The sequence below is a fragment of the Myotis daubentonii genome, chromosome 16, assembly GCF_963259705.1.
Source record: "Myotis daubentonii chromosome 16, mMyoDau2.1, whole genome shotgun sequence".
NCBI classification, from domain to species: Eukaryota; Metazoa; Chordata; class Mammalia; order Chiroptera; family Vespertilionidae; genus Myotis; species Myotis daubentonii.
The window spans coordinates 31,310,947-31,329,487 of NC_081855.1; positions in this window are offsets into that span (position 1 = coordinate 31,310,947).

Consider the following 18,541-nt stretch of genomic DNA (forward strand, 5'->3'; position numbering starts at 1 on the left):
CCGTCTATTAATACCGCGGGGAAACAGTTTAGGTATAAACATATAAACTCTTGAAGCTGCTTAGAAAGAATAACCTCAACTTATTGATGGATTGGGAGGGACTATTTAAAGCAGAACTATTGGTCACATATTTGGGATAAAATCTGCCTTCGTGGTCTGTCTGGATTATTTTTAGATATGTGTAAGTATGTGTGCATGTGTTTATATATACTACATATAAATATGCATTTTTAACTGCAAGGTTAGATGACGAAAAAAAAAAGAAGGAAGAAATATGCCCTTTTATGAAAAGCAGGCGGTGTCCTGTGGGACAAGAGAAAAGTCTCTAAATTTCAAAGCACTATCTCCATCTCCTACTGCCGGCAGCCTGTTCACAGCTTTATAGTAGCAACACCTGAACCCCAGTTCTCACTGACAATTGGACATGACACCCCTTCTCATCAGCCTCCCAGAGCCCAGCCACCATCAGCCCAGCACCCCAAATACTTCTTTCCAAGCCATTGATACCTACCAGCTGGACTCCTTATATCCTTCTGGATGATGACTTAAATAATTCAGAAAATATAGTGTCGCTTTTATCTGTGTTGTGATCTAACTTTTATTTGCAGAGCCTGACTGAAACCTCCTAAAGAAAATTCTTAGGAATCCGCTCTGTAAAAAATAAAGAAAAGGAAAAGCACAATGATATATTTTTAATTGTTGCAATGTTGCGGCAGTTGTTTTTAAATTGTTTTAAATTAAATGTAAGGTTGTTTTCTGAAATAGAACTTGACTCGTGTGTGTGTTTTTTTAATTGTCACATGGAGGGTGATTTTAAAAGTGAGTAAGAGCACAAGGTTCATATTATTTTAAATGTATATTGTATTTGTCTTCTCAACGCTGTGGTTTTTAGGTCTGTGAATAGCATCATAGTATGGAGCCTGCCTATTAAGCAGCCTGTTTGGGTAAGGAAACCCTTAGACCAGCACAATGTTGTATTACTCACTCTGTCCCTCCAATATGGTTAGAATTCCACAACCTAAATGATCATTTGTTGAACAAATTCATGCTTTTATTAGTCAAAATACAGAGAAAACAGAGCCTCCCTGTTTCAAGATATTTGCTAATGCATGGTTAATTATCACATATAGCTTACTATAATTCATTTTACAGGCGGGACCTCCTGCAGGTAGCATACTAGCAGTTTATGAACCAAAATAACCTCACTATAGATTAGAGCTGTTCCAGGGCCGGTCAGACAGTTGGTTCTTCTAGACCTTCTCACTTCACATTGCTAATTCGAACAAGGCTTTATTTTTATATTTGTCAGCAGCAAGACTGTAGGATGGTTGTTAAACTTCTCCCAGGCCTAATTAGAGCGGCAATGCTCGCATTCATAATGAAGCTCGTGTCTTGCTCGGAGTTAGTGGGCCGGGCTGTTACAGTAGCTTCCTGGCAAGCCACGGCTGGCAGTTTTAAGGTAGCTAGTGGCTGCAATATTAAGTGACTGTTGAAATTCATTGACTCCACCACGGCTAATGTGTCTAGATGACAACAAGTTTACACGGTTCTTTTATAGTTACAGCAAATGGGTCCATTTAAATATTTATTAGGTGATTATGGTGATGTGAAATGGAAAGAAAGAAAAAAAAAAGAAGCCAAGTGCGATCTCGCAAGCACGGTTTGTTTTTAACTGTGTCTGTGGGGCCGGGATCATGGTACCACTCAAAATCGCCGCATCTTTCCCTTATAAATATTTATACTAGATCAGCAGTGATGAATGCTAATTTATTTGCATTTTGTTTCTTTATTGACATCTCCCTGGGCAGAGGTTAGCCGGGAGAAGTTGTGCAGGCTTACCAGGTTGGGGGATATTTCAATAAGCCAACCAAGTGGCATTTTGATGAGCGGGTGAAGGGGTGGGGGGCGTTCACTTTGCTGAAACTGAAGAGTCCTTTTTGCTCTCACAGATGCAGCCCGAGAGGGCGTGCAGGCAGCTGGTGCTCTGCCCTCTCCCGGAGTTGATGTGCAGGCTGGCAAGCAACCGGCCTCCAAAAGACTGCTTTTCTGTATAGCGACTTGTCAAGCCTTGGATGGAGTCCTGGGAGGCTAGCTCATCTGGATGTTTGTCAGATTCTAACTCTGTTTTTTTTTTTTCTCCTTCTTCTTCTCCTTCTCCTTCTCCTTCTCCTTCTCCTTCTCCTTCTCCTCCCCCTCCTCCTCCTGCTCCTCCTCCTCTTCCTGCCCCTCCTCTTTCTTCTTCTTCTCCTCCTCCTTCTTCTTCTCCTCCTCCTCCTCCTCCTCCTCCTCCTCCTCCTCCTCCTCCTCCTCCTCCTCCTCCTCCTCCTCCTCCTCCTCCTTCTTCTTCTTCTTCTTCTTCTTCTTCTTCTTCTTCTTCTTCTTCTTCTTCTTCTCCTTCTTCTCCTCCTCCTCCTCCTCCTCCTCCTCCTCCTCCTCCTCCTCCTCCTCCCCCCTTCTCCTCCTCCTCCTCCTCCTCCTCCTCCTCCTCCTCCTCCTCCTCCTCCTCCTCCTCCTCCTCCTCCTCCTCCTTCTTCTTCAAGCTAGTTAAAGGGCTACCTGTTTGCAAAAGCAGCAAGGCATCTGTCTCAGACTCACTGTGGCAGCTGAAGCAGGGAGGGAGAGGTTAAAAGGCACCCAGCTCTGTGCTATAACAATGAAACCTCCACGACACCAAAGAGCTTGAGGAGTCAGTGGAGGGAACTGTCAGCGTTTCAGACAGATAAAGAGCAGAAAGAAGTTTCCACTTTGCAATGGAACATTTTCAGTGTTGGTTGCTAGGGTGTGAGACAGTGGTTCCCCATTCCCCATCCATGATACTGTTTATTATTTTTTTAATATTTTTTATTGATTTCAGAGAGAGGAATGGAGAGGGAGAGAGGGATAGAATCATCCATGATGAGAGAGAATCATTGATCTGCTGCCTCCTGCACGCCCCCTACTGGGGATCAAGCCTGCAAACCAGGCATATGCCCTTGCTCAGAATCGAACCTAGGACCTTTCAGTCCACAGGCAGACACTCTATCCACTAAGCCAGACCAGCTAGGGTGGTTTATTATTTTATGCCCCAGGTTTTAAAATCAACAGCAACTGTATAGCCTTGACATGTATAAATGCAGACTCTTCAAGGAGGTTTCTGGAAGTAGCTTTTGAAATAGTGTGTTACTACATTTAAGATGCCCTGAAGGACTGTCCAAATGAAAGTGCATAGAATGCATATGGCCCCGAATCAGAAGTCTCTGAAGCTATCTAAGTTGCTTCAGTTAGAGGGGGGAAAAAAGTCTTAATCTCTGACTCTAGAAGTGTATCTCGTTACAAAATGTGCTAGTTTCTCCTTAGCGCTGGACCTGTTTCAGGGGCCTTCGATCTTGGACCCGGTCTGAGGGCATTCACTGTCAATGAATCTAGAACTCCCACATTATGTGATCAATAGTTTGTCGCTCCAGAAGAGGACTGTAGCGAGAGTTCACTGCAGTGGTGCTTCTGCAGAGTCAGGCCCTGTGCAGAGATGTGAATTAGGTGGGCAAGTCGCTATTCAAATATGCTATGGCAAATCTTTGGTCTTGTGAAGACTCTTCTAGTGATGCACATTTTACCCTCAAATCTACAAATAAGTATCCTAACTTTAAGAATCCAATTATGGCCCGTCTGGTGTGGCTCAATGGTTGAGTGTCGACCCATGAACCAGGAGGTCTCATTTCAATTCCCGGTCAGGGCACATGCCTGGATTGTGGGCTCAATCCCCAATAGGGGACATGCAGGGAACAGCCAATCCATGATTCTCATCATTGATGTTTCTCTCTCTCTCTCTCTCTCTCTCTCTCTCTCTCTCTCTCTCTCTCTCTCTCTCTCTCTCCCCTTTTCCTCTCTCTGAAATCAATAAAAATATATTTTTTAAAATCCAATGATGGGATCTCCCCTCCCCCTCCCCACCACCATTAAAAAGCCTAACCACACCTGGCCAATGTGACTCACTGGTTGAGCATCAACCTATGAACCAGGAGGTCATGGTTCAATTCCCGGTTAGGGCACATGCCTGGGTGGTAGGCTCGATCCCTGGAGTGGGGCATGCAGGAGACAGCTGACCAATGGTTCTCTCTCATCATTGATGTTTCTGTCTCCCTCTCCCTCTCTCTTCCTCTCTGAAGTGAATAATATATATATATATATATATATATATATATATATATATATATATATATATATATATATTTTTTTTTTTTTTAAAGCCTCACCATGGATCCCTTTCAATGTGGGAGACTCATGGCTTTAATTGCTCTCCAGGGCTGGAGCTATTTGTAAGTGGCCCTGTCGGTAGTTTGTCCTGGCTTTGTAGTTGGAATCTTAGGAGCCGTGGGGATGGTGTGCAGACACGGCTCACTTCATGCAAGCTGGGTCTAGTTTTCTTGTTTGCAGTGAATATAAAGATATCGTCGGATCCTCTCAAATCAATGAGGAAATGCTTCCTCTCTCCATTGAATAAATAAGGAAACTTGTAATTAAAGAAACTTGGGGGTTTTCTGGAGCCCTCAGGATGGGCTGCCACCCTGCCCCACTCCCCATGGCGGTCTTTGTGAGGCTGCCTGGGGCCGGGCCGCGCTCCCCTGCACGGCTGCCTGCTCTCAGTGCACCTGCTCTTCACTCTTGCAACAGTGAAGGCTCCACTGTAATGAGTTTTCAAGTGCGTTTCAGAAAAGATTTAATCTACCAATATTTACTCTTAAGCGTTCCGTTATTTGATAAAGGCAGGCCCCTCTCTAGTGGGTTTCCCCAAAATCAGAACACATCAGTGCCCTGTAGGTAAAGGAGGTCAGTAGGAAAGGTCGTGAGGATGCTACTTCAGAAGGGTTTTCCTAAAACATCACTAAGTTGCTGCAAGGGCCAGGCACAAAACAAGAAAATACATTGTATTTCCACGTGAGAGACCATTAGAAAAGCGCCGTTTGAGCTTAGCTTCCTAGATATCGGCCCAGGAAAGCAAAACTCTCCATGACCTCTGCTGGGGGAGGTACACAAAGAAAATACTGCTCATTTTTGGCGTTGTCATTAAGTCCGTCTATCCTCGAGTTGCCTGGTAAATTTCTTTCGGGCGAAAAACTAACAAAACAGCCTTTCTCCAAGCCCAGGAGCTCATCGATTGTTAGATGGTGAAAGGTTAATTGCTAAGTGTCCGACCTTGCATATGAAACTAACCCCACGTTTAAATTAAAATCAACCTCACCATGGATGACTTCAAACAAAAGCAATAAAACCCCTCGCTGCACTTCCTTCTCCTCATGAGTTTTTCTCTGTTCTGCTCTACTGAAAAATGCCAGCATTAAAAATGAAATAGCAAAGTGTATTTGTTCTCAGCCATAATGCCATTCAGGGTGTATATACCTGCATGGTTGTGTGTGTGTGTGTGTGTGTGTACGTACACATGTCTGCACCCCCCTCCTTTGTGCTCACAGATTTGGGCTCTGGGTTCCATAGAATTGCTTTGTGCCCGATGCCACGGGCCTGGGTCTGTACCTGTCAACGTTCTTTTCTCCTTGACTCAGAAGCCTTGTCAGTACGAATCAGGATGGAACCTGCAGTGCTGGCTAAAGTGTATAATAAAAGAATTGTAGGCGGGGAATTAATTAATTCATGAAGGATGGTGTGGCTGTCCAGAATTATAAACTGAGAGGATATGAGGCTTACTTCAAGTGATTGTATACCCTATTATAAAATACTAGGAAGTAAAATTGTATGCCCTAGTATAAAATACCCTACTGTAATGAAATGTCAATTCCTTCTACCTCCACTTCAATCAACTTTCATGTAGGATATGCCCTGCCTAGATATTAGCATTACTGTTTCATCTTCTGGTGTGTTGTCTAAATGGACCCTTGAGGTAAATGGTGAGTTGAAAAGTGAGTTGGGGTACTGGTGTCATTCATTAGGGGATGAGGCGGAGGCTCGGGCCATAGAGCAGCCCTTTCTGGAGGAAGGCCAGGGATGAATCATCACCCCAATTTCACATTAGGAGGAATTTCAAAAACAGAACAAATGACCTGCTCAATCTATATATATAAAAGCCTAAGCGACCTTTACAACTGGTCAACTGGACGACCAGTCGACCGGTCACTATGTCGCGCACTGACCACCAGGGGCAGACGCTCAATGCAGGAGCTGCCCCCTGGTGGTCACTGCGCTCCCACAGCCAACCTCCCACAGCCGGTCAACCTTCTGCGGTCCCTCCCTCTGGCTGGTTGGCCCTGATTGCCCCGATCAGGACTGGGTGAGATGGCCCCAATTGCCCCTGATCGCTGGCCAGGCCAAGGGACCCCACCCATGCACAAATTCATGCACCGGGCCTCTGGTATTAGATAGCCAGCTTTGCTGCAAAAATCACAGAGCCTAGGTTTGTTCATTTTAGCTTGTTCTTTTTATAAGGGCTCTAGGATGCCAAGCTAGTTTTAAAATGCTATGATAATTACCTAAAATGTAGTATTTGTGAGACATTATACAGTTTGTAAAGTGTGTGTGTGCTTATTCGTGTCCACATACGTGTTTATGTGTATGTGTGTATGTCTGACCCTCACAAACACCCAGTGAAAAGCAGGAACTGTTTTCTGCCTCCATTTAATAGATCAGGTCATGAGATTCAGAGTTCAAACACATACCCGAACCACATAGTTCTCCAGATTCCTTGCCTGGTAATCATGGAGCTTATTATTGGTCTTAATATTTCAATACCAGCTATTGGGAAGCTAGACAAAGATTCTCGGCTACATAGATTGTTTTAAAGGGAAAATGAATGAGAAGGAGATTGACTCGTTTCCATCAGCGAGGCTTGAAAACAGCTGTTCTCTGTGACCCTGAGCTAGATGTTCTTTCCTTCTTAAGGCTGGGACATGATTCCCACAGATTAGGACTTTCTGACCTTCAGAATCATGTTTCTCTTTCCCCTGACATTATTAATTAAGAGTTCTGTTTGCTGTGTAGTCAAGCTGTCGTGACTGCTAAAGATGAGGGAAAACATTTGAGGATCACCTTGTTATAGTCTACATAAGAGGGAGTAGAAAACGAATTCAGGAAAAAGCAACCGGATTGAAAAATAAGCTGAAATCGTGAATGGAAATAGACGTCAAAGTTATATGAATGAAAATAAAAGAGGAAGTTCCACAAACAGATTTTTGTGGTGGAGCCTTTTTCAAGACATTTTGACGTTTTTTAAAAAGGAGAAAAAAAGTACCAACCTATGCATAACAATAATAGAGGAGACTTGCAGGAACTGTGATGACGTGATCTGCTGGGTAGAGTTTGGATCTAGCCCTCCAGAGGCAGCTGGGGAGGGGCAGCACAGTAGAAGGCATGTGGCAATATGCCAGGTAAGGCCACTGAACCCCATGATTTATTGTCCCCTTCTTCTGGCTCCTATGAGAATGAATGGTGAGATGGGTCACCAGAAATCTTCAGTGCTCGATAGAAAATTGTAGAGGGACATAGAAGATGTTTACATCTCTTCTTCCATCTGACGGTCATGTGTTTGGAAAAGAAAGGAGGATGTGGCACATGATGGCTGAGGATGGGGTTGAAGAGGAAACAATAGTTTCCTGGCCTGTGGCCTGTGGCACCAGAACAAAGGGCCTTGGCTGGGATCTGGGTATACTTCATAGAGACTGAGAAGGATGTGTTTGGCAGACAATTCTGAGCTGATCAACAGCGTTGAAATAGGACTTTTGTCAGAGAGAGAGGGGAAAAGTCCAGGTAACCTGCAAAACAGGATTATATGGAAGATGCCATGTCTGACATGGCAAGAAGCAACAGAACAAGGGCAGGGGTCCCTAGTATTTCTTAGGCAATGAAAAATAGCATTTCTATGCCAAATCTACAGAAGAGAGGGACAAGGGTTGAACTTGAGATGCTAAGATGCATGAAAGACATATGCAGTCTCCTAGCTATTTCTCTACTTTCCTGATAAAGCCTATGGATAGAATAAACACTAAATTAACCTTTGGGGAAAAGGCAAAAGAAAAATATTAACCATGTCCAAATAAATGTATTTCCATGTCAGATCTCTGTGACAGATTCCTTGCCTTGGCTACGTCACAAAGATAATACTTTTGTTGCTTTGAAAGAGTAGAATCACCCTTGATCAATTATCTGAAGAATTGGAATCCGCCACAGCTGTGCCTACAAAGGAAACCAGACCATTTATTCAAGAAACATCAACTATGTGGTGGGTGTGGACATGCACAGATGAATCAGATACAGTCTCTGCCCGACAAAAAGTTGCAATTTAGCGGGAAAGAGAGATGGAAAAATGAAATATTTGAAGATCCAACAGGCTGCATGTATTTATAGGAATCATTGAGATATAAATGAAAATCTTGAAGGGTTGAGAAGGGTTGACTAGGTTTCCCAGCAAACGATGTGCCCATCCCTTTGGATACAACCTATGGAATTTTATGGCTGAATTTATTCCCTTGGGGACCTGACTCTGTAAGATACAAACCCTAAAACCATAGGGGACTGTATGCTTATGTGGAATCAATTTCACACTGTTAAAGAAGTTACTTGTGAGGCAAATGCCTTTCTAGAACCCCCTTCCATTACTAGAGCCTTGATGAGTGGTTCTAGAAACTTCTAATCCAATCATTTCAAGCCTTTTCTGCTTGATGCTGGCTTGTAGCTAGCTAGTCCTGCTCAGTTGTAAATATATTTTTTAATCCCGATTGGAGAAACTGGGTGTCATATGGCCTATTGAGGACAGGAAAGAAAAAGAGGAATTTAGGCCTGTACATAATGAAATCATACATCCATACAAAAAACTTACAGATCTGAGAAAGAAAGTGAAGTAAAAAACATTTCTGTTGCGATGAAGGAAAAGAGAATGCAAAGTTCTATTTTGGTGATGTTACACTGGAGGTTGCCTAGCGAGGTAGTGCTAGAGAAGGCTATGTGTCTAATACAGATTGTTTTTAAAATTGTTTCCTAATGCAGATTTGTACTTAAAAATGCAGGGGTGATCTTAGTATGGTGAGGGTCTTTATCTCTCCATAAATGTACTGAAACTAGGATATCTCACAATCATTGACCTGATTGACAATTTCATATTTTGGAAAGTAGGGGGAAAAAATAGAAGAATTACTCTTATAGTTCACAGTGATCTTCAACATGAAGGTATTGGCTAATTCATTGCACAGTCTTTGTTTCTCTGCCTCCTTTTCCAATGTTCCTGTGTTTGACCCTAAGATCAACCACCCAAAAGTGAGAAGTATGAATCTTTCATCATGCCACTCCCTTCCTCACCAATGGCCCGTGGTTCCATCAGCTGAAAGAAAGGCCTTCTTATCTTCTTGCCTTTCAAATCCTTAGCTACCTTCAAGGTCCAACCTAAGTTCTTTTCCCTCCCATGAAGTTTTGAGTCCCAGCTCTGCCACTTAGTAGCTGTGTGACCTCACATAGGCTACTTACCCTTTCTGTTTGTTTCTTCATCTAAAAAAAAAAAAAAAAAGAGTATCCTAACAGTACCTACATCATAGGATTGTGAGAAGAATTTAATGAGTTAATATAAGGGGACTCAGATCTAGTGCTATATAAGACACTAATTAAATAAAAATGTATACATTCTCTAGATATTCCAAATTGGAAGTTATCTCTTCTTTATGCTCCCCATTAATATTTTATCCCTATAACCCTGCATCAACTCAATTTTTAAAATTATGCTGTCACTTTATGTTCCCACATAGGGTAAGTGTTAGCTAATCACATAGACTAAAAGCTGATGGAGTAGAAAGGTTACATCATGTATTTTTTTTCTGTCCTCACAATCCCCGCTAGTGGCCTTACCTATTGGGGATGTGCAGGTCATGCTTATACACTGATCTGCTCCTGATTTTCCAAAAGTGACCCCCTAGATTCTCTCATTCTCAATCCACCATGTTTGCTTTCTTTCTAGATCTGGCCTCACTGGTCTTCTCCGGAGGGTTGGTTTGTGTGGTACAATCCGCCTCTCTGATTGGCCATCTCTGAGTGCTACATTTATCAGGGACAGTGGGTCTTGGCAGGCAGACAAGAAACACAATCTGTAGACAGAGCCACCGCAAGCCAATCTTGCCAGTACAATTCCTGCCGTTTGCTGACAGTCGTATGGTTGTTTTCCAAGCCTCTAATATGGAATACCATAGAGCCTTTCAGAAGGAGTCGTTGAGGACAGGGGCCGCTGGCTGTTTTCCCTCCTTTTTTTTTTCCCTCTGGGAGGTCATGTGCCTGAGAGTTGACTGTAAAATGATTCGGGATGCCAGGGCTGTCACATAAAGAATGGTCCAGCCTCAGAGTGATGTTTTGGATTGAATTCGTGTGAATGCTCCTACAGACCTTCTGAAGACCATCCAAAGCCACACGTAAATAACGAGTTTGGGATGGCAACAAGAATGCATGGGATGTGGCCTTCTGAATCGGCCATATAGTGTTCATGGAGGGGTGGGCTATTTCAGATAAAGGGCCATTTGAAAAACATTTATCAGGGTGTGGTGGGGGAAAAGCTTTCTCTGAGTAAATGATTTCAGTGCAGTTTATATTTCCACCCCAAACCCCCACCCCTTTGCTGTGATCTTTGCTTGGATGTGCAGGTATTTAATGTCCACAAATTCATGAATTGTCTCACATGAAAGAGAGCTCGTATATTGCTATCAAAAAGCATTGCCAACCCTGTGTCACACTCTCCCGTTATATAGATAGATAGATAGATAGATAGATAGATAGATAGATAGATAGATAGATATAGATAGATATATGATTGATTTCAGAGAGGAATGGAGAGGGGAAGAGAGATAGAAACATCAATGATGAGAGAGAATCATGGATCGGCTGCCTGCTGCATGCCTCACACTGGGAATTGCCTGCAACCCGGGTATATGCCCTGACCTGGAATCGAACCATGACCTCCTAGTTCATAGGTTGACACTCAACCACTGAGCCATGCTGGCCAGGCAGACTCCCCCCATTCTTTATAACTAGGTCTTATTTTATCATCTAGGATATTATCATATCATCTAGTTTCATGGGAGTCAAAGAAGAAGCCACATAACTGCTGCTCTGATAATTTCATCCACTGGCTGGACTTGAAAATGTCCTTACCGAGTTGCCCCACAAAGATTATGTCAAGCTTAGCTATTGGCCAGGTTCCCTCCATGAGAAGTAAATCATTCCTCTGGCTGAGCAGGAGATGCCTTTGGAAGCACGTAACCTTTCTAAACGAGCAATAGTCTCAAAGGACACTGCATAAGACTTTTCCTCATCTGTGCCTTATGCCTGAAGGGTGAGCCCACTTGCAGTTTCTAGAATGAAATTCAGACTCAGAACATTCTAGCTCTAAGGATAGCCACCCACACCTCAGGAAAGCTCTCTGTCCTTCAGGTTTTCCACTTGTCCATCCATCTTTGCTTGTATCTCCTGATGCTAAAGGCTTAACTCCTTGAGAGCCAAGACGGTCCTCCAACAGCTGCTCTTCCTGCTGTTTACCGACAGGTGAGGGCTACTTCTCTTTGTCCTGCCTTTTCCAGTTTGAGTTTTACTGAAGCGAAGCTGGTTTTCCAGATTCTCCATGATCTGTCTCCTGTCTCCAGCATGATTCACACGCCACACACCCCATCCACACAATCCCGCCATTTCTTCTGTTTGATCGGTCTGCCCAGATGTAGGTTCCGGTCACCAGCCCTGGAATGTTGAGAACGATGATACGAATGAATCTGAATAAACTTGTGTTGGGTACAATAAGCTGGAATTCACAGAAGAGAAGGGGACACACAGTCCAATGAGGAGAAGAAAAGGCCAAGGAGGGTGAGATGGGGTTTTGTTGTTGTTTTGTGTGTGGTTCGGATGTGGGCTCAAGGTGAGAATCTCTGCGCAGTGGGCTGGAGGCTGTGCTATTTCAGATTCCAGCCAGTGTGCCTCTGTGTCCCGGCCGTCCTCCTCGGGCCTCACGGGCAGTGGCAATGAGGAGGGATCCGCAGGGAGGGGATCCAGGGAGCCCGCCAACATTCAAATGCCGCAGGTGGAGTCATCCTCTGTAGGACACTTTGAAACTTCTAAAGCTTCACACTGGTAGGCCAATTCCAACTTGTCCTCTGAACTGCCCTTGGGAATCGGTCGCCTGTTTTTAAAAATGTCCCTGACTCTCACCCCGGCTGTGTCAGGACCATCTTCCTCTCAGCTGCAGTCGCATCGTGGGCTGGACTCTATTTTTATTTTTTTTAAATATATTTTTGTTGATTTCAGGGAAGAAGGGAGAGGGAGAGCAAGATAGAAATATCAATGCTGAGAGAGAATCACTGATCAGCTGCCTCCTGCACACCCCCTACTGGGAATTAAGCCTGCAACCCGGGCTTGTGCCCTTGACCGGAATTGAACCCAGGACCCTTCAGTCCGCAGGCCAGTGCTCTTTCCACTGAGCCAAACCCGCTAGGGCTGGACTCTATTCTTATAGCACTCATCACATTTGGTTTCTGTGGGTTGGATTGCATCCCCCAAAAGATTTGTCCACGTCCTAACTCACAGTACCAACGAGCAGGAGCTTATTCAGAAACAGGGTCTTTGCAGATGTAATTAGGTTGAGAATCTTGTGATGAGGTCATCCTGGACGGAGCACGGGCCCAGATCCAGTGGATTTGGAAAGGAGAGGAGATTTGACACAAGCACAGCCAGGAGGTCAGGCAGAGATAAAGGCAGAGGATGGAGTGATGCAGCCACAAGCCAAGGAGCACCACGGGTCACCATAGCCACCAGGAGCTGGGAGAGAGGCAAGGAATGGACTCTCTGCAGAGCCCCCAGAAGGATCTAACTTTGCTGAAACCTGGATTTCAGACTTCTGGCCTCCAGAACTGAGAGAAAATGAGCTTCTGTTGTTTGAAGTCACCCAGATTGCGGTACTCTGCTACAGCAACCCCGGGAAACAACTATTTTTGTGATTGCACATCTGGATCTGGACCTGGATCTTCATCAGAAGAGCTGTGAGCCCCTGGAGGGCAGGGGTCGTGCTCATCTCTATATCACTGCAGACTAGCACAGTGCCTGGCACATGTGCAGGAACAATGACTTTTTTTCTGGAAAATACTACTGAGCCCAAACCAAAGGGATGCTGAGAGCAAGGGCCCCTGGAATTAGCCCCACGGCAGGAGGGTTTCCATTGGCCCCGCTGGCTACGCTGAGATCACGAAGGCTCAGGCTCCACATACGGAGTCAAGGGTGCAGTCTCGTGTGCACTCTGGGGTAGACCATTCCTTAGTTTTCTGCCCGCAGGTGGATTTCTGGAACCAGTGGAAGGCGGCGAGAGTCCCCGTGCCAATCGGCACAGGCACTGAAGTGCTCTGACAGGCGTCCCAACTTCGTCTCCGGGTCCCTGTTAAGCAGACACATCGAGAAGATGGACAAGTCGCCTGGACAGTCTGATTGAAACCACATGCCCGCCCGGGAGTCCCTGGAATGAGGGCTCCAGTGGCGCAAATAAGCCGCTGTTTGGTTTGGGTGCTTGCTTCTCTAGCTGAGCGAAGGATGATTTTCTTTTCCTCAGGAGGAGGTGAGTGAGTGAGGATGAAAATATTTACTTAGAGACCACCTAGGCCAGGTCTGCAAACTCCTGAGCCAGGTGGGAAACTTCAGCGCAGTGAGAGTTCTCTGTTTGGGTTGAAGAAAAAGAAATTGCAGATGGACAGCCCGGGCGCCCTGGAGCCGACGTCTGAGGCACGAATCCCTGAAGCAGACCCAGTGACCACTGCCCTTCCGTGCTTTTCCATCGCCTCATTTTACAGATGACAAACAGCCCGGCCACTTGTCTAAAGCCCAGCGTTTTCTTTTTCCTCCTCCTCCTCTCTTACTTTTTTTTTTTTTTTCTAAAAGCCACAAGAGTGTTAGGTGATTTTTCCTCCCCGCCTGGAGAGCATTTATTACACATGCTTCATCTTTCCCCTCTCGCTGGGCAGCTCAGGCCCTCGGACCTCGGAGCTGGATCTCTGCCTTGGCAGAGTGCTGCCCACACGTAAGGGTGGGCGCTTCTATTTCAGCCTGTTCTGCAGGCAGGCATGGGTGCGGAACAAGCGCGCAATGTCTACCGAGCAGGCGGCAGAATTAAAATAGAAACCATGGCATGGGCACAGAAGAGGTGGAAGGACTCCTCCCTGCCTTCCAGGAGCTACCAAACACTCACACTTATACATGCGTGCGCATACACACACACACACACACACACACACACACACACACACACACACACGGAGTCAAAAACAACTGTCATGCCAGCAGGTGTGTAAAACTTGTACTTCTCATTTTTCAAAGAACTTTCACAGCCATGACATTATTTCATCTTCATGTAATTCCTGGAATACAAGGCAGGTGGTATGACTCTCATTTTTATGGATATGGAAATCAAGAGGTTATGGAAATCGAGAGATCATACCACTGATTTGTGTCAAGGTGGGACCGAAACCCCATCCTGTTGTGGCCACTTCTGGCACTTTCCACCTTAGTAAGAACAGCTCATCTTTCTTGGGCCCTTTCTCTTCGCCACGTCCTGTTCTAAACGCTGCCTGGATTCGCTTATTGAATCCTCATAAGAACCCTTCAAAGGGGACTCATTAACCCTAACGTATAGATCAAGAAACTGAGACTTGGCTAGGGAACACAGCTAGTTAGTATTGAAACCAGATTTCAAAACCAAGTCTGTCTAACTCAAAAACTCTTCTTTGTAACTCTAAATTACCGATTTTAATTGTGAACGTTCTATTCCCTGAGAGGATAGAGAATAGAGCAGGAGTCAGTATCAAGAGGACCTGATCAAGGGCATTTCCTGGAGGATGTGAACTTGGAGTCCTCTTAAGTAATGGGAAGAGAATGAGAGGAAACATGTCGCACAAGTCAAATAGGTGAGGGCCTTTGGATGAGCCACTAGCCCAATGCCCCCTACACAGGTGGCTGGTTCTCCTAATTTTGCAGGTAAAGGACTGAGACTTGGAGAGATGGGATATCCTGCTCCCAGTCCCACAGGTAAGACCTTGATGGAGTTATGGTCACATTCAGGCTTGTTTGACACCAGAGGACTCGCCCATCTCCAGTCCACTGTGCTTCATGTCACTGTGAAGATGGAGGGTGACCACAGTCCATCTGCATGTGCAGTCCATTGGGCTGAGCATGATCCCATTGTTTACAGGGGCCCTGCAGGGACTATCTTTGACCGAAGCCACATATCTGTGTGGGAGAACATAGATAACAGCTAAAATGTTCAGGGGATAAAATTGCTGGAACTTAGTAGCAATGAATTTTCACTTTCTCTCCTGATAATTTTCTTTTGCACTATAGCGGGACACATAAAACTGTACAAATTCCCATCATTTATTTAGCTTGCTTCAGATTATTTTGACATAGCTGTCATCTGGCTGACAGATGCACACCCCTACTTCTCCCCCTCCCCAGGCTACCTTTATGGAGAAAAATATTAATGGCCGCTACCATTTTTCAAGTCCTTATAATGAGATAGCCAATATTAGCTTATATAATTCTCTCAGCAACTGGGCAAGGTATGTATTATTTATCCCAATTTTAAGATGCGGTAACTGAAGTCAAGAGAGGTTATGCAATTTGTGCAGATCACACAGGGAGCAAAGGGCACAGCCACGATGTGAACTTGGGTCTGTGATTCCAAAATTCATTCTCTTTCCATGGCCTGAAGGTAACTGGATAATCGGCTCTACATGGAGCCAGTGAAAAATAACAATCTTTTAAGGTCATGTTGGTGTATTTTAATAAAAGATAATAAATACTAGGAAGCGGGTGACATGATGGAAACTGGGTCAGGTGGGGTGAAATGAAGCAAGGAAAACCTTCTTCGGAGGCCACAGGGGGAGGGATCTGGAGTGGGGAGTGCCTGGATGAGGCTGGTGGCTGCGGAAATACGAACCGGTGTCTCAGGGACCGTGGACTTAGTAGAGAAGGAATTGGTGAGTTTTGAATCAACCAAAGGAAGGGAAGGCCTGAAAGGCACATGAAAGGCTGATTCTTGGGAGGTATGATCATGGTATCATAGCCTTGAGGAAGCAGGAGATGGGTGAGGATGAAAAGGGATTCAAAAGGCAGGAGTGGTTTCACCTCAGGGTTAAGCAGAGAGCCACAGACAGGGCGGGGCGGTCATTGTGAACAGCTGGGCCACCTGTGGTCACACCAGTTCCCCTTCAGGTGCTCATGAGTGAAGAAAGGTCTTCCTCAGAGAAGGGGAGCTCACCATTGCCAGATGTGAAACTCTGAATGTATTCTGGCTAAGAGCTGGGGAAAGTAGGCTTGAGGCCAGTGAGAAAAGAACCTGTGCTGAGTCATGCCTGTGTCTACACTGGGCGTGGCATCCTATTGGCCATGGGGACCACTCCCTCCTTTCCAGGCCTCCCCAAGCCCAGCCTCCCTTGCACCATAGGAGGCTCAGGGAGGATCACCTCTGGAGCTGTCCAGCTCTCAGAGATGGATGGGAGCACTGATCAGTCCTAATAAAACCACACCTCCTGAGGTCTTCCACTATTTTGTTTTCCATTCTTTTCTATTCAACCACTGTAGCATCTTCTGTTTCGCTGAGTATCACATTGAGATCATTTCTGGCTCTGCCCTGTTGCCCTGTGGATGGATTTTACCTAAGTTTTGTGGTCTGGATTATCATGACGGCTAGACACCCCCCACCTGTAGATGCCTATACACAGACTCTAGAAAGTCCCATATAGGGCAGAGGTCACAGAGTGGCAGCTCATGAACTAAATATGGCCCACCAATGTATTCTGTTTGCCCTACACAATGTTTGTTATCATGTTGAATCAATATTTTTAACTTGGAAAGTTTTCCACATTTCCAAGTTCTCTTTAAAAAGGTAAAAAACTCTGGCAATTCTGAGCTACAATCCCACATGTCCCTAGGCAGCTAGAGTGAGTTACTGCTATTCCCTTTACACATAGGATTTTGTCTCTATTTTAGCACAGTCTCCACCGCTCCCTATTGCCTGACAGGCCTACCACCCTCATTTACCTCACTTATCCGGCCCCAACATATAGTAATGGTATCAGCTCAAATAGAAGTTAGTTGGTGCCCAAAAAGCATGAATGTACTTGAGTGGTGGGTACAACTGAATTCTAATTCCTCCCCTTCCTTTATGTCTTCGTCCCCTAATGACACTCTCTCCCCAAAATGCACAGTACCCCATGATGAATGTTGAGCATCAAGACGTTACCCCTTCCTTCCATGGTAGAATAACATAACCCTTCTTCCACCAAAACCTCATTCCACGATGCCTTCCTCATAGGTCCCACGCAGAGAGATCTTGAAAGTCATTTGGGGCAAGTCAGTGACATTGCCATCACTTGAGTCACATTTTCGCTGAGACAAGAATATGGTGAAATTAAATAACTTCTCAGACTATTTAAGAAAGGAAGTGAGACACTGGGAAAGTGAATGGAGTCTCTGAGGCATAGTTGGGAAGGGCAGGCCACAGAAAGCCTGTGAGATTGGACTTGATCTTAGGGCCACGGACAGATGTGGCAGCATCTTATTCTGAAGAGGGACACGGCCAGATGGAAAGATCAGCCTGCAGAGGTCACAGGGGCAGGGTGGGAGGCTGGCAGGAGGAGAGAGGAACCTGTGGTCGGGAGACCATTCAGAATGATGTGGTTCGGTGTTTCTAGAGTCTAGTCCAGCCGTGTGCAAACTACGGCCCGTTTGAAATGAATAAAACTAAAAAAAAAACACTGTACCCTTTTATGTAATGATGTTTACTTTGAATTTATATTAGTTCACACCAACACTCCATCCATGCTTTTGTTCCGGCCCTCCGGTCCAGTTTAAGAACCCATTGTGGCCCTCGAGTCAAAAAGTTTGCCCACCCCTGGTCTAGTCCATCTCTATCCACTCTGTATACAACTCTGGGCTTCAGTCTTCATCTGTGACCTTCAGATGACCTGAGGGCATTAGTCCTCCACTGCTCTCTTTGGCACCTAGCACTTTCCACCTGCTGTTTCCTACGTGAAGGTGCAGTGAGGACAGGACCCTGCTCTGTTGGTTGGAACCTTCCCCTGGTTGACAAGTTAGTGCCATCAGCCACGCAAAGAATGTAGAGTGTCAGCACCCCTTAGAGAGAATGAGAAAGAACTGTGGGTCCAGATACCCCAAGCTGATAAGAATGTCCAAATTGCAGTTTTTGTGGTTCTGCATCAGCTATATATTTTGATAGTGGGTTTTAATGGATTTAGATTAGTGTTTCCACAAAAGAGAAGTAGCATCATAGAGTAGGGAAATTGCCATAATGGGGCTCCTTCCAGCCCTCCTACCAGTAGGTAATGTGTACTTAACTAGGGTTTCTTTAAACAAGACAGGCTGAAAAAGCCAAGGGTATTGCCAAGAAGAAATAAGCATGGTCTCTTCAAGCCCATCTGGGCCCATTTGCAGGTCAGGGCTCCTAGAATTTTACAGCCACAATCTGACAGACAAAACCACCGAGAGAGCTGTTTTTATCCATAAAATAAATGCTCCTATTACTTCTAGCACTCTCAGATAC